This window comes from Tasmannia lanceolata, unplaced genomic scaffold (assembly GCF_043159265.1).
Source record: "Tasmannia lanceolata isolate RefF3 unplaced genomic scaffold, GAP_Taslan_0.1 ptg000035l, whole genome shotgun sequence".
In the NCBI taxonomy this organism is placed as follows: Eukaryota; Viridiplantae; Streptophyta; class Magnoliopsida; order Canellales; family Winteraceae; genus Tasmannia; species Tasmannia lanceolata.
The window spans coordinates 2,244,420-2,268,153 of record NW_027518712.1 but is presented as its reverse complement, the minus strand read 5'-3'; the positions used below and the strand labels follow the sequence as shown (position 1 = coordinate 2,268,153).

Here is a 23,734-nt window from a genome sequence, read left to right as displayed (position 1 = left end):
CCGTAGTACACACTAGGACCGAACCGAACCGGACCGAAAATAATCGGTTCGGTCCGGTTCGGTTCTTCGGTTCTAATGGCTAATTATTAATTATTAATTATAATTTATAAAAACTTTTAATTAAAGTTATAATATAAGTTACTTTCTTATTATAAGAATAGTATTAACTATTACTTATTAATATTATAAGTAATTTATATTATTAAGTATATATATAATAGAATATAAAAATATTATATATATATATTCAAAGTTCGGTTCTTCGGTTCCGGAACCGAACCGAGAACATTAGACCCGGAGCCGAACCGAAATTTTTCGGTTCTTCATCAGTGGAACCGAACCGGACCAAAAATATTTTTTTACAGTTCGGTTCCGGTTCGGTTCTTCGGTTCCGGTTCGGTTCTTCGGTTCTGGTTCGGTTCTGGCCACCCCTAGTCCTAGTGCATGTGAGTTCGTCACGCAGTTCCTTTACGACACAACTAAATCATGCACTTCCGCGGCGTACAAGAGTCCATCTTTTCAATCGTAGGTGATTGTATGGAAACCTTTACTTTTGGATTGGTGTGTGGTAGATTAGATAATTTGGATATATTGGGCAACTAAGCTAGATTTAGAAGTTAGGATTTCCATCGTTATCTCTTTCCTGCTTATGATGACGTTATTCTCTTTCTATTTTTATCCCTTCTCCCTTCTAAGTGTTCTATTTAAACACTCATTAAGACTAATTGTAATCAATCTAAGAAACTCAAGATTAATAGTGATTTTAGTTTTCTAGAAAAGGCATCTTATTAGAATCAGGCAACCCCAGCCCGATTTTCTACAGGGGGCATCTATTCAGCAGATTTTGTCTTATTCATTTGATTCATGTGAGGTGGCTGTTTTCACATGCAACAGCCAGCTGCGAAACGCCTTTATGAGGTGGTCCCTAGCAAATCCCATGTTATGAATAGGGATGATTGACCTGGTTTTTGCTGCGCCCTTTCATTTTAGCATTCTTCCCACTGCATTAATGAGATACTTTGGGGCATACGAAAACCATGTGACAGAAATACAGTGGTTGTCATATTACTAGTTTTAATAATACCTTACATAGATATCCGAGAGATAGTGAGAAGAGGGGTGGTTTTTTACACGTTCGTAAGCCCCTCTGACTCAACGTCAAACCTTTCGACGGGTGAATTCCTACATATAGAGAGACATGATTTCCTAAAATGGAATTGCAGTTTTCTGTGTGGTTTTTCATGTGTTAGGTACGTCAAGGTGTTTATGAGATTAAAAAAAATGGAAACAGGATCGATGGAGGATAAGCTTCTGGGTTCAAGGGAGGAGGAGGGAGGGGACTTGAAGAGAAGGTTTTTTACAGAGTCGGGGAAGCTATGGAGGGTTGCAGGACCTTCAATACTGATAAGAATTTCATCTTTCTGGATGTTGGTGTTGACTCAAGCGTTTCTAGGGCACATTAGTGGACTGGAGCTCGCTGCTTATGCCCTCGTTCAAACCTTTCTCTTGCGATTTGCAAACGGAATTCTGGTACGGTTTAGTTAATTTAACAATTGTGTCACTCGGTAATCTGATTTAAGTGAGTGAACCGTTTGAATTGGCTGGTTGAATGCAAGCGGGGCAGTTCACTCACTTACATACTAATTTCCATATGTTGATCCTAAGTTCCTAACCCTCCGATGGGACTGAATATTAGAGGGTTGATCTTGACCCTCTATAGATCGGAGGGTTAAGATCAACATATGGAAATATTTTTTGGGGCACAACCTATTTAGGCTGTGGCCAATCTAATTGACGGTTTGGATCATCCTATGGTGCGGGGCATACCGTACTTTTTAATATAGTGAGGACTGCGATTATCAAAATACAGTAGTGGTGATATCATTTACCAAACTTTAACACTTCCAAATTAGCAAGTTAAGTTATTAACTGAAAATAAAGTTATTAACTAATAAAAAATTAATTTCAGACTGTTGATTTCGTGAATTTCTTTTGACCGATGTTGATGATTTTCTTTATGAAGATTAATTGGTTGTTCCATTTTTCTTTTCTTTTTTTCAAAAAAAAATTTATTTTAGTCTTTTGCCAACATTTTCTTAAAATATTTTGTTTTTAATAATTTAATACTTAATTTATGATGAATTCACAGAAGGGCGCCCTTTCAGAAATCGTATGAAAGGGTGCCGTCGTTGGTTGAAACGTCACAATGTGCAACAAATGCTCTTTAACATTTACCTATTATTATAAATGCACTTTGTGACGTTTGAACCAATGGGGGCGCCATTTAATCCAATTTTTTGTAAGGGTGCCCCTCAGTTTAGCATTCCTCTTAATTTATTAATGGCATTGTGGTTTTTGTTTGACATGATGATGTGGAGTATATTAAAACGGGGAGGTGTGTGCGGAGTGGTTGGGGAGGGCGTGGGGGCGGGGCGGGGTACCTCTGCGACCGGGATTGATTAAAAGAACTTAGGAAGTGTTAGGCCTAAAATCGGTAACAGATGATAGTGATGTAAGAGCCGAGCTGGAGGACCCGAGAAACCGAGGTGAGGGAGCTGAGTAGCTGAGCCCTGCGTAAAGAGCAAACAAGGTCAGAATGACCAACCCGGAGTGTTACTCCGGACAGGCCCTTCGACACTCAAGTCAGTATGAGCAGGAGTGCAGAGCGAGTTTAAGAGTGGTGGGTGAGAAGTTATTGCCCTTTTTATGAGCTTTGGAAGCCTTTTATAGAGGGAAAACTGGGGTAGTTGGGGAGTTATTACTCCAGGACAGGTGTCGGCCAGCTATAGGTTCGAGCTCATCTACTCTGCTGTAATTACCAAACTACCCCTGGTGACGCGGGGTCCGCGGTGGGCCATCCTCGGGCGACGTGTCGACAGCTAATAGGCTGCTGTTTTTATACCCCATCAGTTGCCCCCCAGTTCTCCAAGTCATTACGGTGACTTAGGGAAGTGTAGTGAGTTACATCTCTGATCGGTGGGAGTCTGTCCGGCCTGAGAATCAGTCTGGAAATTTGTCAGTCCGGCCTGGAATCAGTCCGGAAATTTGTCAGTCCGGCCTGGGAATCAGTCCGAAGATTTGTCAGTCTGGCCTAGGAATCAGTCCGGAAATTTGTCAGTCCGGCTTGAGCCGGACTGATTTTTGTCGCGTAGCGAGACGCGTCATATCAAGTCAGTATGAGCAGGAGTGCAGAGCGAGTTTAAGAGTGGTGGGTGAGAAGTTATTGCCCTTTTTATGAGCTTTGGAAGCCCTTTTATAGAGGGAAAACTGGGGTAGTTGGGGAGTTATTACTCCAGGACAGGTGTCGGCCAGCTATAGGTTCGAGCTCACCTACTCTGCTATAATTACCAAACTACTTCTGTTAACGCGGGGTCTGCGGTGGACCATCCTCGGGCCACGTGTCGACAGCTAATTGGCTGCTGTTTTATACCCCATCAGTTGCCCCCCAGTTCTCCAAGTCATTATGGTGATTTGGGGAAGTGTGGTGAGTTACGTCTCTGATCGGTGGGAGTCTGTCCGGCCTGGGAATCAGTCCGGAAATTTGTCAGTCCGGCCTGGGAATCAGTCCGAAAATTTGTCAGTTCGGCTTGGCCGGACTGATTTTTGTCGCGTAGCGAGATGCGTTATATCCAGTCCGGCTGGGCCGAACTGATTTTTGTCGTGTAACGAGACGCGTCATATCCAGTTTGGCTTGGGCCGGACTGATTTTTGTCGTGTAACGCATCATATCCAGTCCGGCTTGGGTCGAACTGATTTTTGTCGTCTAGCGAGACGCGTCATATCCAGTCCGGCTTGGGCCGGACAGATTTTTGTCGTCTAGCGAGACGCGTCATATTCAGTCCGGCTTGGGCCGGACTCATTTTTGTCCTGTAGCGAGACGCGTCATATCCAGTCCGGCTTGGGCCGGACTGATTTTTGTGCCGGACTCAATCGCTTTTGAGAGCTATCCTTTACACGAGTACTTTCACGGATGCCCTTAGACTTTTGGAGACACGCGTGTATTTTTACTTACGCCCTTGCTTCGAAGTTTGTGCCCGTCATTAATGAAAGACACGTGACACCGTACAGGCGCCCTCGACGCGCGTGCCCTTAATTTAAATGCAGACTCCCATCGCCAAGGCTTATAAAAGGAGGGTTTTCACCCTTCATTTCTTACTTTTTACTTTTTACTGTCCTTCTGCTTTTTGCTCTGCCAGTTCGGTTCAGGCCAATTCGGCTCGCGTAGTTCGTGGTTGTGAACGGCTGCGGATTTGGGAGCTTTCAGTTCGAAACCGGGAGATTTCAGTTCTGACCGGTAATCTTCTTGAGCGCGTCTTTCATTCGTTTCTTTTCCTGTTTTCATGTCAAGTAGTAGCTTTAGTTCTGAGTCCGGTTCAGGGGAGTCGTCTTCTAGTAGCTCAGTGTCTAGTTCGTCGATTAGGACCCAGAATAGGCCGATCAGGACACCAGCCCCGAAAAGGGCAAGTCCTGATGTTAGTGTGGATATCGTAGGTAGTGATGACGAGGTGGTTGGGGACGAAGTGATTTTGGATCTGAACACCACTCCGTTCCCAACGGATAGTTATCTCCGAGCAGAGGGGAGTGTTGGTAGTAACACCGCCGAGGTGTCGACAACATTTCTCCCTGGCCGGGCCGTTGAGGTCGTAGCGAGGGCCTGGATGGACGCCAATCCTAAATACAACGTACAGGCTCTTCATGAGGAGAATTACCTTGATGAGTCCATGATGGTGGACATTATGGATATGTACTGTGTTCCCCCCAGGTTTGGGCTGAGGGAGGCGACAGAGGGAGATAGGGCCTGTAACAAAAGCTCTGATGTTTGTATATACGATGAGTCGTTGAGGGCCGAACTCAGGTTCCCTCTGCACCCATTCTTTGTCGCGGTGCTTCGACACTACGGGCTGGCTCCGGCTCAGGTTGCGCCAAACTCATGGAGGATGCTGACGGGGTTCGTATACCTCGTCCAGGGCCGGCTTTAGAGGAACTTGTCCGTGCCGTTGTTCCGCGCGTGTGCACAATTGAAGAGGCACAAGGGCGGGGGTTGGATTTACATTAGCCAGTGCCCGGAGGTGAAAATGATCATTGGCACTCCCTCTTCGATACACTTATGGAGGAACAGGTTCTTCTACGTCGAGGAAAGGGAGTCCAATGAGCCCTGGCCGGTTCCTCTGAAATGGGACGCCCCGGATACAGTCGCAATGAGTCGCAAGCCGTTACTTGAGGGTGAGGATGTGAGGACGTTTGCCCTAATCCGCGAGGAGTTGGACCGTGAGGGACTCATTCATTGTTCGGAATTCTACGGGGAAGAGATTCTGGTTGGGCTTGGCCTTAGTACTGCGACCCCGGCACGTTTGTGGCTAGTCTTGTTTTAAAACTCTTTTTTCTCTTTTTCTTGCTTCTGACTGGTTTTGTTTGTTTATGTTGACTTTCAGAGATGCAGCAGCAGTCCATGGTAGAGAGAATGAGGCAGGGGGCATTCGGGAAGGCCCAGCAGGGCCAGAAAAGAAAGGTCGTAGAGATAGCGAGTCCGGCCCAAATCCAGGACACGCCGCCGCCTCCTAAAGCCAAGACTACAGTGAGGTTGGTGGGCGCCTATGGCCGGGGCGTGGGGTCCTCGAAGTCGGGGGGGGCATCTGCTGGAGCCTGTCCTCCCCCGACGAGGACCAGAGACAATGTTTTTCGGCCCAATTGGGCCGTTCAGAAAAATGATACTAGCCTTGGTGAGAGCCGGGTGGCTAAGGAACTCCTCAGTAAATTTCTCCTCAGCAATGACAAGCTTCAGGTTCTCAACGAACCTCCAGCTGTGGCTGATGAGGCCATATTTTCGTCAGTTTACCAGGTGAGATGGGCCTTGAGTCCTGGTTTATCTTTATCTCGTGCCTCGATTTCCTATGTTAACACTGGCTGGTCTGTAGGTTTTATTGTATTATAACGACCTCCGAGAGAAGAGCTAGAAGTTTTCTGAGGCAATAACAAAGTCCGAGGAGGAGAGCGGGAAATTGATGTAGGAGGCAAAAGAGCTACAGAGGTCCGTTGAAAAGACGGTCGAGGAAAACAAGTGGATCAGAGAAGAGTTTGCCGCTTAGTTGCCCGCGCAGAAGGAGAAGGCAGCAGAAGCCCTCAACGCTCAGAGAGAGAGAGCCCGAGAGAGGCAGATAGCGGCCGTTCAGAAAAGGGAGGACGAACTCTTTATTCTGTCCAGCGAGTCCTACAAGATTGGGTTCTTTGACTGTCTTGAGCAGGTTAAGGAATCCAATCCGGCCGTGGTTTTGACGGGAATGGTTCTCCCTGACCCACTGACGATTGGCGGTGATGAGCCGGCCACCAGTGCTGCACCCGTGGCCCCGGAGGCGGATCCAGCACGGGATGGTAGCCAAGGGGTGCCTTGAGCTCCCCTTCTTTCTTCTCTTTTGACGATTTCTTTTTGTAATGGTCCCTTAGAGGCCCAACTTTTGTAACAGCCTTTTGAGGCCTTATTTTTGTAATGGTCCTTCGAGGCCCTACTTCATGAATGGAAAGTAAATTTTATTGTCCACCCCTTCTCCACTTGTCTGTTTCTGGTCAATATTGTTTGGTTCTATGCTGTGTTGATAACACTCCAAATAGGCGTTTCGAGCTTAGGTTGAACCTGGTCCTTGCGGGGGCAAACCGTGGTGAACTAACCATCGAGTACCCTAGCTTCAACGACTAGGTTTCCTAATGGCGAGTACCTAAGTTTTTGCAAACTGGGTTTCCAATTTGATGAGTACCCAAGTTTTAGCGAACTGGGTTTCCGAGGAGCTTTGGTTTTTTTTGCATCCAGACTGGTTCTGGACCAGGAGTGCGCTCCCGATCTTTGCGGAGATGAGCCGTGGCGAACCAAGCGTCGAGTACCCTAGTTTTAGTGAACTGGGTTTCCAATTTGATGAGTATAGTGATCTGGGTTTCCAATTTGATGAGTACCCAAGTTTTAGCGAACTGGATTTCCGAGGAGCTTTGGTTTTTTGCATCCGAACTGGTTCCGGACCAGGAGTGCGCTCCCGGTCTTGGCGGAGACGAGCCGTGGCGAACCAAGCGTCGAGTACCCTAGTTTTAGTGAACTGGGTTTTCGAGGAGCTTTGGTTTTTGCATCCGGACTGGTTCCGGACCAGGAGTGCGCTCCCGGTCTTTGCGGAGACGAGCCGTGGCGAACCAAGCGTCGAGTACCCTAGTTTTAGTGAACTGAGTTTCCGAGGAACTTTGGTTTTTACATCCAGACTGGTTCCGGACCAGGAGTGTGCTCCCGGTCTTTGCGGAGACGAGCCGTGGCGAACCAAGAGTCGAGTACCCTAGTTTTAGTGAACTAGGTTTCCAATTTGATGAATACCCAAGTTTTAGCGAGCTGGGTTTCTAAGGAGTACGAAGAGATTTGCAAAAGAGCTTCTTTCATTCACATTAAGTATATATTTACAAAGTCACTTTTACGCCGCGTAGCTTACTACTGATAGTATTTGCCGATGTTCTTTGTGTTCCAGGCATGGTGTAGTAGCTGCTCCTCAAGTGTTTCTAGCTTATAACTTCCCAGGGGAATCACCTCTTTTACTCGGTACGGCCCCTCCCAGGTTGGGGAGAGTTTTCCGGCCTTCTTTGGTTGGGAGATAGCAGCTTTCCTTAAGACCAGATCCCCTGCTCGGAATTCTTTGGGGCGCATCTTGGAGTCATGATAGTTGGACACTTTCTGCTTGTAAGCGGCGACTCTGATTCGGGATTCTTCCCTGGCTTCCTCCAATAAGTCGAGATTTGCGCGGAGCCCGTCATCATTGAGCTGTTCATTGAAGTTACTGACTTTGGGAGATCGGGTGCCTACATCGACCGGTATTACTACCTCTGTTCCAAAGGACAGGTTGAATGGTGATTCACCCGTTGGTGTGTGCGGAGTGGTGCGATACGCCCATAGAACGTGATAAAGCTCATCTGCCCATTTGCCAGCCTTTTCTTCCAGCCTTTTCTTTATCCCCTGCAGTAGGATTCGGTTCGTCACTTCTGTCTGCCCATTGGTCTGCGGGTGCGCTACTGAAGTAAACCTTTGTTCGATTTTCAAGTCGGAGCAAAACTTTCGAAAGTTCCGGCAGTCGAACTGTTTACCGTTATCTGTTATCAAGACGTGTGGGATCCCGAATCTGCAAACCACTGACTTCCAAAAGAAGTTCTGCACGTTCTGCTCTGTGATCTAGGATAGAGGTTCAGCCTCCACCCACTTGGTAAAATAATCGATGGCCACAACTACGAACGCGCGCCTTCCGGAGGCCGGTGGAAAGGGGCCCAAGATGTCCATCCCCCAAACTGCGAAGGGGAGTGGGCTGATGATCGGGGCCATAGACACAGCAGGCTGGTGAATGGTGGGAGAGAACTTCTGGCATCTCTCGCAGTTATTGACCAGGGTCAGTGCGTCTTGTCTTAATGTGGCCAGTACAGACCTCTCAGCAACACTTTGATCGCCAGGGCCTTGCCTCTAGATGCTCCCCGCAAATACCTTCGTGTGTCTCTTACAGGGCGTACGCGGCATCGCTGGGCCGGAGGCACTTTAGGTACGGTAGGGTGTAGGACCTTTTGAACAGGGTCTCACCATCCAGGGAAAACGGGGCTACTCTTTGCGTCACTTTGCGGGCTTCTTTCTTAGCTTCGGGTAGTTTCCCACTACGTAGGTAGTCGATGATCTCGTCCATCCAGCAGGACTCGTGCTCCACCTGCATTACTTCAGCGGCCTTTCTTTCGATACTGGATTTCTGTAGAAACTCCATACATATATTCCCGAGAGTCGTGTATCCGGATGCGGCCAGCTTAGATAGCACATCTGCTTTTGTGTTTCCTGTTCTGGGGATTCTGATGACCTCAAAACTTTTGAACTTAGTGGATAACTGACGGACCTTGGAGAGGTATTTGATCATACGCTCGTCGCGGGCCTCGTAGATTCCTTGAATCTGGTTTACAACCAACTGGGAGTCACAGTAGGCTTTCAGTCTTTGGGCGCCGGTCTGGACTGCGAGATTCATTCCAGCGAGGAGGGCTTCATATTCAGCCTCATTGTTGGATGCGCGGAATCCGAACCTCAGGGCGTAGTCTAAAGTGAAGTTGTCCGGCCCGGTTAGAACCAGACCGGCTCCACAGCCACCCTTGTTCGAAGATCCGTCCACGTGCACTTCCCAGAGCGGTTCAGCGGTCGATGGATCTTGTTCTGCTGGTGGTATGGGGATGATTTCTGTTTCCGTTCCATCTTCTGTTCGCTCATCAGTTGCGATTGCCTTTCCCGCAGCTGGGGTTTGGACAATTTCGGGCTCGGTGATCTGCTGGGGGATGGTGCATTCAGCCACGAAATCTGCCAGCACTTGAGCCTTGATTGCTGGTCTTAGCATGTACAGGATGTCATATTCACTCAACTCCACGGCCCATTTCACGAGTCGTCCTGAGGTGTCCGGCTTATGGAGAACTTGCCTGAGCGGCTGATCAGTCAGGACCTTTATTGTGTGAGCTTGAAAGTACGGCCTCAACTTCCTGGCTGCCATGATCAGGGCATAGGCCAACTTCTTGACCCGCTGGTATCTGACTTCGGCATCATGCAGGACTTTGCTAACATAGTTGACCGGTTTTTGTTGGCTGTGCTCTTCACGAACTAGGACAGCTGCTAGAGCCAGGGTTCTCACGGACAGATACAAGAGTAGCTCCTCACCCGGTTCCGGCTTTGTCAATAGTGGTGGAGAGGACAAGTATTGCTTTAACTCCTCGAATGCGGCCTGGCACTCCTCTGTCCAGGACGCCGTCTTGAGCCCTTTGACTGCGTTGAAGAAGGGCAGGCACCTCTCTGCAGACTTTGAGATGAAGCGCCCCAGCACGGTCACCATTCCTGTTAGTCATTGCACTTCTCTGATAGTTTTTGGCTGAGTGAGCTCCACCACGGCCTTGATCTTCTCTGGATTGGCCTCTATCCCTCTTTGGCTTACCATAAACCCTAAGAATTTTCCCGAGCTGACGCCGAATGTGCACTTTGTGGGATTTAGCTTCATCTTATGCTCTCTCAGGACTTGAAATGTTTCTTTCAAGTCGGAGACGTGATCTTGCGCACTTCGGCTTCTGACCAGCATGTCGTCGACATAGACTTCCATGTTGCGGCCGATCTGGTTCCGGAAGAGCTTGTTCACGAGCCTCTGATACGTGGCCCCGGTGTTTTTCAGACCGAAGGGCATGACACGGTAGCAGTAGGTCCCCTGGTCTGTTACAAAGGAAGTCTTTGGTATATCTGACTCATACATTCTGATCTGATTATATCAGAAGAAGGCGTCCATGAAGCTCAGTAGTTCGTGACCTACAGTGGTGTCAATGAGCTGATCGATTTTTGGGAGCGGATAGCTGTCCTTGGGACAGGCTTTGTTCAGATCAGTGAAATCAACACAGGTCCTCCACTTTCCATTTGTCTTACCAGGACTACGTTTGCCAACCAGTCCAGGTATTGGATTTCTCGAATGAAGTCAGCTCTCAAGAGCCTCTCCACTTCTTCTTTAATCGCCTGCCGCCTTTCGAGGGCAAAGTGTCTTCTTTTCTGCTTCACCGGCCTGCAGGTTGGGTCAACACCAAGTCTGTGCGTGCTGACCTCTGGGTCTATACCGGGCATGTCCACGGGAACCCACGCGAAGACATCTGCGTTGTCCTGAAGAAATTGGGTGAGGCTGTGCCGGGTGCCGCTGTCTAGAGAGGAGCCGATCTGAACGACCTTCTCATCATCAGTTTTGCACAAGGGGATGGAGATGAGGTCTTCGGCGGGTTGAGTTCCCTGAGCTTCATCCCTCAGATCGAGTAACTCAATCGGCAGAGACTCCACCGCGTTTTTTCCCTTGAGTGCCATTGCATAGCACTCCCTGGATTGCGGCTGGTCCCCCCGGACTTTTCCCACGTCGTTTGGCGTAATAAACTTCATCTTCTGGTGATACGCTAACGCGATGGCGCGGATAGGGGTGGCCAACCGGTTCGGTTCTCGGTTCTCGGTTCATTTTTTTTCGGTTCTCGGTTCTCGGTTCCATGAACCGTAAGAACCGAACCGAACCGTAGTACACACTAGGACCGAACCGAACCGGACCGAAAATAATCGGTTCGGTCCAGTTCGGTTCTTCGGTTCTAATGGCTAATTATTAATTATTAATTATAATTTATAAAAACTTTTAATTAAAGTTATAATATAAGTTACTTTCTTATTATAAGAATAGTATTAACTATTACTTATTAATATTATAAGTAATTTATATTATTAAGTATATATATAATAGAATATAAAAATATTATATATATATATTCAAAGTTCGGTTCTTCGGTTCCGGAACCGAACCGAGAACATTAGACCCGGAGCCGAACCGAAATTTTTCGGTTCTTCATCAGTGGAACCGAACCGGACCAAAAATATTTTTTTACAGTTCGGTTCCGGTTCGGTTCTTCGGTTCCGGTTCGGTTCTTCGGTTCTGGTTCGGTTCTAGCCACCCCTAGGCGCGGATCAGGTTCTGGCCAGGCCGTCCCAAGATAGCGTTGTAGACCGAAGTGGCCCTCACCACCAGGAAGTTGACCATGGCGAAAGCTTGGCAGGGCGGCTCTCCGACGAGGACGGGGGGTTCGATCTGTCCCTCCACCTTGATGACCTCTCCTGAGAAACCGAACAGATCTGAATTCGCCGGCCTTAAGCGGTCGTCACCTATCATCATTCTCTCGAAAGCGTGATGGTACAAAATATCGGCCGAGCTCCCATTGTCGACCAGGATTTTCTTCAACTCCCAGTTTGCGACGAGCATGGTTAAGACCAGGGCGTCGTCATGTGGCAGTATCAGGTTGTCGAGGCCCGCATCTGAAAAGGAGATCTCATTCTCCGTCTTCATCTTCTTACTGCATGTGTGCACGATGTTGACTCGTCGTGCGTTGCTTTTCGAGCAGCAGACGATGTGCCCCCAGCTGCCGGACCACCCATAATTGTGCCGATGACCCCCCTTGGCTGGGAGCGGTGTGCCTCTGGTTGTGGACTGGATGGCGGAAGAGATTGACCCCGGGCAGGGGGTAGCTGTGACCGCCGAGGGCTCCGGCCCTGGGGGCCTTTCTCCTTGTGCTCACTTCTGTGGCTGTTGTTTATGACATACTTCTTCAAGTATCCCCGGCCAATCAGCAGCTCGATTTCTTCCTTGAGCTGCCAGCATTTGTCTGTGTCGTGGCCGTGGTCCTTGTGGAACCGACAGTACTTCAACTTGTCTCTCCTGTTTCCCTTGGAGATCATACGGGTCGGCCACCTTAGGAACTCTTCTCTACTGATAGCGGCCAGTATGTGTCTCCGGGAGGTGTTGAGAGGGGTGAAGTTCTCCTCCCTCCTCTTGGGGGACTTTTCTCTTCTGACGGCCTTGTGATCCCTACGCTGCTTGGTAGGGTTCTTATCTTCAGAGGTTATCCTCTGATTTGAGTCTAGGGCCGCCAGTGTCTCTTCCACGGATATATATTCCTCCGCCCCGGCCATTAGATCTGCTAGTGAGTGCGGATTCCGGCGGGCCACTGCTCGGCGGAAATCATTAGATCTAGCACCTGCGAGTAGCGCGTTTGTGGCGGCTGAGGGATCTAGATTTGGCACTTGAAGTGCCTCCCTATTGAAGCGGCTGACGAATGCCTTCAGAGGTTCATTGTCCTCCTGCCGCAAAGCCATCAAGGATGCTGTTGTTTTCCTTGGCCTACGGCTGCTCATGAAGTGGCGGACCAGATCGTCTCCAAAGTCGTCGAAGTTGCTGATGGAGTTTGGCTTGATCCTCGAGTACCAGTCCCGGGCCGCACAAGTCAGTGTGGTCGGGAATGCTCTACAAAGGAAGCCGTCTGACGCGTCGTGGAGGAGCATCATTGTCCTAAATGTCTCCAAGTGGTCCACAGGGTCAGTGGTTCCGTCGTATTGCGGGACGGTGGGCATTTTAAATCCTCTGGGTGCTGGGGCACCCATGACATCGTCGGTGAACGTCGTTCTGCTTGAGAACGCCCTAGAAGCGGGCCGGCTCTGATCCTTTGCCAGCTCTTCTATTTGGTGGTCCATCTCTTCCATCCTCCGTAGCATCAGATCAGCTCTACGGTCTGGTCGGTCCAGTGACCTGTTTCTCTCCACGGATTGGCTCGTTGCGGAGTCGGACTAGCTTTCCAGACTCCTACGATGAGGTCGGAGTTTTTCCTGCGGCGCGCAGCCTTCTTGGGCTCGATGCTTTCGTGCATAGCGGGACCGTGATCTCCGGCGGTGGTGAGGTTCTGTATGGGCGTGCCTAGCTCTGGAGTGCTGGGCTTGTCTCGTGTAGTGGTGAGTTCGGTCCTCACCGCGGCGCGCTGACTCTCCCATGTGGACATTTGACCTTTCCTGGACAGGTCGTGGAGCTTCTGGGGGAGGTTGGGGAGGTGCCTGGAGTAGCTGCTGGTATTGACCGACAAGAGCAGTCATCTGTTGAAAAAGAGCTTGAACTTGATCCGGAGTGGGCATAGGATTGAGGTGTTCCGAGCGAGCAAGTGAAATACTCAAGAGGGGGGGTGAATTGAATTTAACTCAAAATTAGGCCTTTTGAAAATTACCTATGAACCCTAATTGGAATTTTCTTCACTTAGTTAAATATTTGGTTAGTGTAAATAATTAGAAACAAAAAGGAAATGTCAAACCAAAAGTTAATAATGGAAATGCAAGACAAGAAAGAACACACCGATGTATAGTGGTTCGGGCAAAGCCCTACTCCACTCTTCTTAAGATCGTCCTTAAGGATTTCCACTATTGGAGACCTCCACGATGCCCGGCTCCGAGGCGGTTACACTTCCAAGGGATATTAAATGAGGATGCCCTTACACCTTTGCAAAGACTCTCCTTCTCCGCCGAGTTCTAAGCGGTTGCTCTCTAGGGAATTAAAATAAGGAATGCCCTAGCCACCTATACAAGGAATGAAGATTGAATAGCTTGGCTTCTTCTTGAAAGCTTGATGCTCTTTGTAGATCCTTGATTGCTCTTCAATGATGGTTGCAAGTGAAAGCTCTAAAATCCCAACTCAAATAGATTTGCAAGTTGCAAGGCAAGTTTGGGGAAAACAAAAATCTCAAGCAATAATAGGTTGCAAGTTTTCTTTGATGCTCAAGGATGTTTTCAAATGATCAAGAGAGTGAGAAAAACTTCTCTACATATTGTATTTATAGCCTCTCCAAAGAATATGACCGTTTGGGGGTGGAAATATCAAAATACAAGAATTAATTCAAATCCCAACGGCTATATTCTGAGCTGTCGCAGGGTTCTCGGAGTTCTGAGAATCATTCTCGGAGTTCCGAGACAACGGCCAGAAGAAATAAAATTTCTACTGGACCATTTCTCGGAGTTCCGAGAAAATGTCCAGACGCTACTGGACCTTTTCTCGGAGTTCCGAGGGAACTCTCGGAGTTCCGAGCTCGGAGCTCCGAGAAGCCTAAAAATCCGCAGTTTTTGATTTTTATTGCTTGTTTGATTTTTAGCTTTTGGAACTCAAGTCCTATGGTTATTTTGGAATGTTTATGAGGGTCCCAACATGTTGGTCCACCACATAACCATTCACTAATCCATTTTAAGTTCTTAAGTGTTCTTTGAAAAACAAATTGAAAACACTTTGAAAACATTTTGCCTTGACTTGAAAATCTAAAGAGAAAGGATGTACAATGATACCTATGCAATCTTCGATCCCTCTTTAGCTTTGGTCTTCAAATGATCTTCCATCTTTGGATGCTTGCTTGAGTGATGATGTGAGCTACACTTAGCTCCTTTGGCTCTTGTTTGGTACACTTTTAAGCATGACCAAGTTGAGTGTTGGTTTCTTCAACGATCAATCCTATCTTAAACACAACACTTCAAAGCAAATTGATTAGTATTCAAAAACACAATCAATTATGTTTAGAATCATCAAAACAAGATAGGAGAGTAGACCCTTGGGCTTACAATCTCCCCCTTTTTTATGATGACAAACAAAATTGATTATGAGGTGTGTGTGGAGTGACATAGTAGGCAAGTGAATACTTGAACTCCCCCTCAATATATGCACACATATAAATGATACAAGTTATAAGCAAGTGGTGCATATAGTCAATTGAATAGATAATCAATTTCAAACTTCTCCCCCTTTTGTCATCGACAGAAAGGGTGTAAAAAAAATTTAGGAGTGGATAACTCCCCCTAAATCAATGCTTATGGTATAAAAATATATAACCAAGTAATGCACATATACCTGTTCATGATCGAGATGTTGACATATGTCAAGATGTTAGGTATTTTAATTAAAGTGAAGATACCTCTCCAACTTAGAAAAACTAAGAAGGCTAAGAATATCAATTGAGTGATTTTTAAGATTAAAAATTTGACATCTCATTCATGCAGATACTACCAAACAAAGATTATATATATAAATACTATATAGATAAGCTGGTTAAAGGCACAAAGTATTTGTTTGGCAATTTCTTTGATTTGATCCGCACTCCATATGTTTAAGGCACTTCGGATATAGCAAATTCTATCATCACTAAGGGGTTTTGTAAAGATATCCGATAATTGTTCTTCAGTGTTGATATATTTTAAGCAAATATCCCCTTTTTGTGAGTGATCTCTAATGAAGTGGTGCCTGATCTCAATATGTTTTGTTCTTGAGTGTTGTATGGGGTTCTTTGTTAAGCTTATAGCACTAGTGTTGTCACATTGGATGAGAATATTTTTCATTTTGATTGCATAGTCCATCAATGTGCTTTTCATCCATAGGACTTGAGCACAGCAAGCTCCAGCTGCCACATATTCTGCTTCTGTTGTGGACAGAGCTACTGAATTTTGCTTCTTGCTAAACCATGAAACAAGTGATTTACCCAAGAATTGGCAAGTCCCACTAGTGCTTTTCCTATCTACTCTACATCCAGCAAAGTCTGCGTCTGAATATCCGATGAGAGTGAAGGAAGATGATCTTTCATACCACAGTCCTAGACTTTGGGTTCCTCTTAAGTACTTGAAGATCTTCTTAACTGCTGATAGGTGAGATTCTTTAGGATCCGATTGAAATCGAGCACAGAGACAGACAGTAAACATAATGTCTGGTCTGCTGGCTGTCAAATAGAGCAAACTACCTATCATACCCCTATACAATTTCTGATCCACAGATTTGCCAAATTCATCTTTTTCTAGCTTAGCAGAAGTACTCATGGGAATTCTTGATGTCTTACTGCTATCCATGCCATACTTCTTTAATAACTCCTTTGTATATTTTTCTTGATTTAAAAATATTCCATTTTTGTATTGTTTAATTTGGAGTCCTAAGAAGTAGGTTAATTCTCCCATCATGCTCATTTCAAATTTATTTTTCATTAAGGTTGCAAATTCATCACACAATTTTTGATTAGTTGAGCCACAGATGGTATCATCCACATAGATTTGGACAAGGAGGATATCATGATTTTCTCTTTTGATAAACAAGGTTTTATCCACCTTTCCCATCTCGAATCCCTTTTCAACTAAGAAAGTGCAAAGCCTCTCATACCAAGCTCTAGGAGCTTGCTTTAATCCATATAAAGCTTTATCAAGCCTGAAGACATGATTTGGATGTTTGAAGTCTTCAAAACCTGGAGGTTGCTCAACATACACTTCCTCTTGGATATAGCCATTTAGGAAGGCACTTTTGACATCCATTTGATATAGTTTAAATCCTTTATGAGATGCATATGCCAAAAGTATCCTAATAGCCTCCATACGGGCAACAGGAGCAAATGTCTCATCATAATCTATCCCTTCCTCCTGATTGTACCCTTGGGCTACAAGCCTAGCTTTATTCCTAATGATAATTCCATTTTCATCCAATTTATTTCTATACACCCATCTCGTGCCAATGACTGGATGATCACTAGGTCTAGGCACTAGCCTCCACACTTTGTTCCTTTCGAATTGACTTAGCTCTTCTTGCATAGCCATCAACCAATATTCATCCTTTTCAGCTTCCTTGATGGATTTTGGTTCTAATTCGGATATGAACGCCAAATTGTTACTCACACTACGATAGTATGATCTAGTTCTTACTGGCAATGTGGCATCACCTAAAATTTGGGATTCAGGATGATCTACCAATGTTCTCCTATCCCTAGGCAATGAGTCATCATTTTCATTTTCTACTTCCTCACTAGGTAATGTATGACTTGTTGATGCATGAGGAGGAGCACTCAATTTTGGAAAAAGATGTTCAATGGGTTCATCCTCATCATGTGGCATTTCTTGTGTTGTTGGCTCTCTTTCATCAAATGTCACATGCATGGATTCTTCTACTACTAGGGTTCTCCTATTAAATACTCTATATGCCTTACTATGAGAAGAATACCCTAAGAATATTCCATCATCCGATTTCCTATCAAATTTGTGTAAATTATCTTTAATGTTCAAAATGAAGCATTTACATCCAAACACTCTAAAATAGCTTATATTTGGTTTCAAGTTTTTCCAAAGCTCATAAGGTGTTTTCTTAGAAATTGGCCTTAAATATACCCTGTTTATAATATAGCAAGCGGTGCTAACCGCTTCCGCCCAAAAATATCTAGGGAGATCATTTTCATGCAACATAGTTCTAGCCATTTCTTGGAGAGTTCGATTCTTTCTTTCTACTACTCCATTTTGTTGAGGTGTTATAGGTGCGGAAAAATTATGTTTTATGCCATGTTCATTACAATAAGTGTCAAAATGTACATTTTCAAATTCAGTTTCATGATCACTTCTAATGTAAGAGATAGCAACACCTTTTTCATTTTGTATTTGATTGCACAATGTAAGAAAGTTTTCATAAGTTTCATCTTTGTGTGCTAGAAATATGACCCATGTGAATCGTGAGTAGTCATCTACAACTACAAACACGTACCTCTTTCCACCTAGGCTACTAGTCTTCATTGGTCCAAAAAGATCCATATGAAGTAGCTCCAAGGGGTAGGAAGTTGAAATCATATTTTTAGGTGCAAATGAGCTTTTCAATTGTTTTCCTAATTGACAAGTTCTACAAATGTGATCCTTGATGAATTTGAACTTAGGCAATCCTCTAACACTTTCTTTTGAGGAGAGGGTCGAAATGAGATCCATTCCGGCATGACCCAACCTCCTATGCCATAGCCAAGAATCCTCACTAATGGCATTAAGACAAGTTACATTTTGGAGTCTAAGATCATCTAATCCAATTGTGTAAATGTTATTGTCTCTAGAACCTATGAATTTGACTACTCCATCTATCTTATTTTTAACAATGCATTTATCGGGATTGAAGACAACTTCAAAACCATTATCACATAATTGACTAATGCTAATAAGATTATGGGACAAGCCATCAACAAATAGTACATCATGTATGGGAGAGGTAGAGTTACCTATGGTGCCTTCACCTTTGACTTTTCCTTTCTTATCATCTCCAAAGGTAACGTCTCCACCATCCTTGAGCGATAGGGATGCGAATTGAGTAAGGTCTCCGGTCATATGTCTAGAGCATCCACTATCAAGGTACCATGTGTTCTTCTTGTTATGGCTTTTAAGGCATACCTACACATGAATAGGCAAGTGAGATCCCTTAGGTACCCAAATCTTCCTAATCTTGCTATGTTCATTTGTTTTCACATTAGAGTTCAACTTAATCTTATCTTGTTTAGCATGTAAGCAAGCAACCTTGTAATGACCTTCTAGACCACAATAAAAGCAAATTTTGGTACCGCTAGAAGAAACCTTTTCAAGTTTAGTTTTATAGTTGGATATTGTGGTGTTCCATTTATGTCGAAGTCCACTTTTGTCACTTGACATTCTTTGAAGATTTACAAGCCTATCCAATTTTAATGAACTATTTTCAAATTTTTCAAAAAGTTTCTTTAGTTCATCATACTCAAAAGATAATCTACCATTTTCATACTTTAGATTGTTGTTTTCATTTGAGAGTTCTTGTCGGTTTTTATTTAAGATTTTGATAGAAGCATTTAACTCATGAATTTCTACTTTGTATTTTTCATTCTTATCATCTAAAAATTCATGATCCTTTTTTAACCAACCAAATTCTTTTGTCATGTTAGCAAGAGAATTTTCAAGTGATGCAATTTTATCAAATTGAATTTCAAGTTCATCATTTGCATTTTGTAGGGAATCAAGAACTTCTTTTAAAACAATAACATCATTTAAAGTGTTTACCTCATTGTTGTCGTTTGTTGAGGCCATGAAGCATACGTTCCTTGCTATCAAGCAATCTTCGCCATCATTTTGTTCGCCTTCGCTTTCAATTTCCTCATCCCATGTGGCGGTCATTCCTTTCTTGCCTTCTCTTCTCTTGAAGCGGTTGTTTGAAGTGGGTTCATTGTTGAGTGGACAATCCGGGCGAATGTGTCCAAGCTTCTTGCAACCGTAACATCGTGGTTGAGAAGATCCATCACCGAGTTCTTCTTTCTTCTTGAATGGAGGGTTTGTCCTTCTATTTCTCATCCCTCCCATGTTCCTTTGCAAGAATTTGATCCTTCTTGTTAGGAGGGCAACTTCATCTTCCATGTCTTCTTTTGCATCTTCATTTTCACCTATATTACAAGCAAAAGCAATTCCTTTTCCTTTTTCGATTTTAGTTTCGATTTCGGGTGCTTTTGTTTTGAAAATCATTTCATGGGTGATCAAGGACCCTATTAGTTCATCTAGGTTCAATGTGTTCATGTCCTTGGCTTCGGTGATTGCGGAGGTTTTGGATTCCCAAGACAAAGGTAAGGACCTAAGGATTTTAGTCACTAAATCTCTATTGGAAAATTGTTTTCCAAGACCCCTTAATCCATTTACAAGATTGGTGAATCTAGTGTACATGTCGGCAATTGTTTCATCGGGTGTCATTTGAAAGAGTTCGTATTGCCGAAAAAGATGGTTCATTTTAGATTCTTTTACTTGATTGGTTCCCTCATGGGTGACTTCTAGAGTGTCCCAAATTTCCTTAACCGAATTCAAATTTGATACTCTATTGAATTCTCCGGGAGATAGAGCACAAATAAGAGAATTCATGGCTTTGGCATTATAATTCGAAGCTTGTTGTTCGGCTTCGGTCCAATCATTTAAATTTCTTGTGGGTAAGATGTATTCATTATTAATTGCTCTCCACATTTGATAGTCTTGGGTTAAAAAGATTTTCATTTTGGTTTTTCAAAAACCATAGTTTGTTCCATCAAAATAGGGTGGCCTAGTGTTTGAATAACCTTCATGGTGTTGAGGGTAGTTTGCCATTTTAGAATCTTTACTCTAGACCGGTTAGGGTTTTCTAAAAATTAGAGACGAGGCTCTGATACCAATTGAAATACTCAAGAGGGGGGGTGAATTGAATTTAACTCAAAATTAGGCCTTTTGAAAATTACCTATGAACCCTAATTGGAATTTTCTTCACTTAGTTAAATATTTGGTTAGTGTAAATAATTAGAAATAAAAAGGAAATGTCAAACCAAAAGTTAATAATGGAAATGCAAGACAAGAAAGAATACACCGATGTATAGTGGTTCGGGCAAAGCCCTACTCCACTCTTCTTAAGATCGTCCTTAAGGATTTCCACTATTGGAGACCTCAACGATGCCCGGCTCCGAGGCGGTTACACTTCCAAGGGATATTAAATGAGGATGCCCTTACACCTTTACAAAGACTCTCCTTCTCCGCCGAGTTCTAAGCGGTTGCTCTCTAGGGAATTAAAATAAGGAATGCCCTAGCCACCTATACAAGGAATGAAGATTGAATAGCTTGGCTTCTTCTTGAAAGCTTGATGCTCTTTGTAGATCCTTGATTGCTCTTCAATGATGGTTGCAAGTGAAAGCTCTAAAATCCCAACTCAAATAGATTTGCAAGTTGCAAGGCAAGTTTGGGGAAAATAAAAATCTCAAGCAATAATAGGTTGCAAGTTTTCTTTGATGCTCAAGGATGTTTTCAAATGATCAAGAGAGTGAGAAAAACTTCTCTACATATTGTATTTATAGCCTCTCCAAAGAATATGACCGTTTGGGGGTGGAAATATCAAAATACAAGAATTAATTCAAATCCCAACGGCTATATTCTGAGCTGTCGTAGGGTTCTCGGAGTTCCGAGAATCATTCTCGGAGTTCCGAGAATTCTCGGAGTTCCGAGAATTCTCGGAGTTCCGAGAAATATTCTCGGAGTTCCGAGACAACGGCCAGAAGAAATAAAATTTCTACTGGACCATTTCTCGGAGTTCCGAGAAATTTTCTCGGAGTTCCGAGAAAATGTCCAGACGCTACTGGACCTTTTCTCGGAGTTCCGAGGGAACTCTCGGAGTTCCGAGAAGCCTAAAAATCCGCAGTTTTTGATTTTTATTGCTTGTTTGATTTTTAGCTTTTGGAACTCAAGTCCTATGGTTATTTTGGAATGTTTATGAGGGTCCCAACATGTTGGTCCACCACATAACCATTCACTAATCCATTTTAAGTTCTTAAGTGTTCTTTGAAAAACAAATTGAAAACACTTTGAAAACGTTTTGCCTTGACTTGAAAATCTAAAGAGAAAGGATGTACAATGATACCTATGCAATCTTCGATCCCTCTTTAGCTTTGGTCTTCAAATGATCTTCCATCTTTGGATGCTTGCTTGAGTGATGATGTGAGCTACACTTAGCTCCTTTGGCTCTTGTTTGGTACACCTTTAAGCATGACCAAGTTGAGTGTTGGTTTCTTCAACGATCAATCCTATCTTAAACACAACACTTCAAAGCAAATTGATTAGTATTCAAAAACACAATCAATTATGTTTAGAATCATCAAAACAAGATAGGAGAGTAGACCCTTGGGCTTACAGCAAGGCTCTGCTCGGCTGTAGCAGAAGTAGCCACCACCTGTGAGGCGATTCGCTCACTCCGGGTCCTGTGAGGTAGCACGGCGCGGGTAGTCCGTGCAGTTGGTACTCGAGCATTCCTCCGTCCTGCCATTTTTGTAAGGGGATTTGAACAGCTTTTAGTTCGGTGTCCCACGGATGGCGCCAATCTGTTAGGCCTAAAATCGGTAACAGATGACAGTGACGTAAGAGCCGAGCTGGAGGACCCGAGAAACCGAGGTGAGGGAGCTGAGTAACTGAGCCCTGCGTGAAGAGCAAACGAGGTCAGAATGACCAACCCGGAGTGTTACTCCGGACAGGCCCTTCGATACTCAAGTCAGTATGAGCAGGAGTGCAGAGCGAGTTTAAGAGTGGTGGGTGAGAAGTTATTGCCCTTTTTATGAGCTTTGGAAGCCCTTTTATAGAGGGAAAACTGGGGTAGTTGGGAATTTATTACTCCAGGACAGGTGTCGGCCAGCTATAGGTTCGAGCTCACCTACTCTGCTGTAATTACCAAACTACCCCTGCTGACGCGGGGTCTGCGGTGGGCCGTCTTCGGGCCACGTGTCGACAGCTAATAGGCTGCTATTTTTATACCCCATCAGGAAGAAAGAACAATAAAAGATGAAAATACAAACTAAGATCAAGGAGAAAGATAATAAAAAATCTCCAGGCTCGCCTAGTTAACTCTAGTCTGGAAAGCTGATCTGCCTCATCATTAGCCTAGCGTTGGACGTGCTAAAAGAGGATTGAATTCCCCTCCACACGGTCACGAATCTCATCAATCAACTCCACGAATTACCATGGGTGAAGACGGATACCATCTCTTGGGGGTAAAAATCAGCATTCACGGTACCAACCCTCAAACCCCTTCTCCACCATTCAACTGGATCAATACAACCCCCGTAGCAACACTCCGTAGCGAACATTGATCGGACGTCCTTGATACTTCTCCCTTGACCGGTACCGAGCTACCAGGGAAATCGAACACAATCACGGGGATCTCGCCCCCAAGCGACTAATCCGGATGGCCGTTATACGTAAGGCGCCGCTTTTGAATTCAAAACATCCCGCCTAAATCACCATCCACGATCTCCGCCTGGAATCGCAGGAAATCGTATCTCCCTGATTTTATTCTCCATCTGTTGCGCCCCACGTGGGCTAAATTAAAGGCCTAATTGATATCTTCAAGATCGCAAATCTCATCCCCTATAAAAAGGGGTCTATACACTCAACCAGAGGGCATTCAATTCTCCCTCTCCTCCTTTGATCTGGTAACTTGATTGAACACTCTCCCATTCCCCGTCCATTGTCTGTGATTGCCCATCTCTGACTTGAGTGTCGAAGTGGCCGTCCGGAGCCACAACTTCGGGCCCACTGACGCTTTTTCTGTGAGCGCAGGATTACAGGTTCTGTGAAGCTAGTTAGTGCAGTCAGATTTTTGTCATCATTAGATTGGCGCCATTCGTGGGGCACGACTATGCCAAAGTCGAAAGCTACCTCCCAACCTAGCGGTGGAATGGTTACGAGAAGCCAAGCAAGTCAACGAGACCGCAAACCACTGGAGGAGACGGGAGAGATGGTTACTTCCGGCGACTCTCCGGTATCAATGACCGTCTTCAACCAATTCATACAGCAACTTGGAAGCATCGCGGCCGCCCTGTAACAAGTAGTCCAAAGGATCTCTCCCTAACCAGCAGTGCCACCTTCGCCTATAAACCCCACCGGGCGAAGAAAATTCATCCTGTCGAGATTTCAGAGGCGCAAGGATCCTCAGAAGGACGAAATCCTCGAAGTCAAAGACCCCGCCAACGTCAGCAATGGTCTACCTCACTCACCAGCTTGCCACCCAACTATCGTCGTGATAATCGCCATCGAAGAGGTGACAACGCGATCATTGAACCAGCGAATCTA

At 45.0% G+C, this 23,734-nt stretch overlaps 1 pseudogene across 1 annotated transcript in view; it reads left to right on the top strand.

Annotated features, from left to right (window-relative positions):
* Positions 1-1,092: 1,092 nt before the first annotated feature.
* Positions 1,093-23,734, top strand: part of LOC143859671 (protein DETOXIFICATION 23-like) — a 59,244-nt pseudogene continuing 36,602 nt past the window's right edge. Inside the window, exon 1 of the transcript XR_013239317.1 lies at positions 1,093-1,530. The product of XR_013239317.1 is annotated as a protein DETOXIFICATION 23-like (transcript). The remainder of the gene's footprint in view (positions 1,531-23,734) is intronic.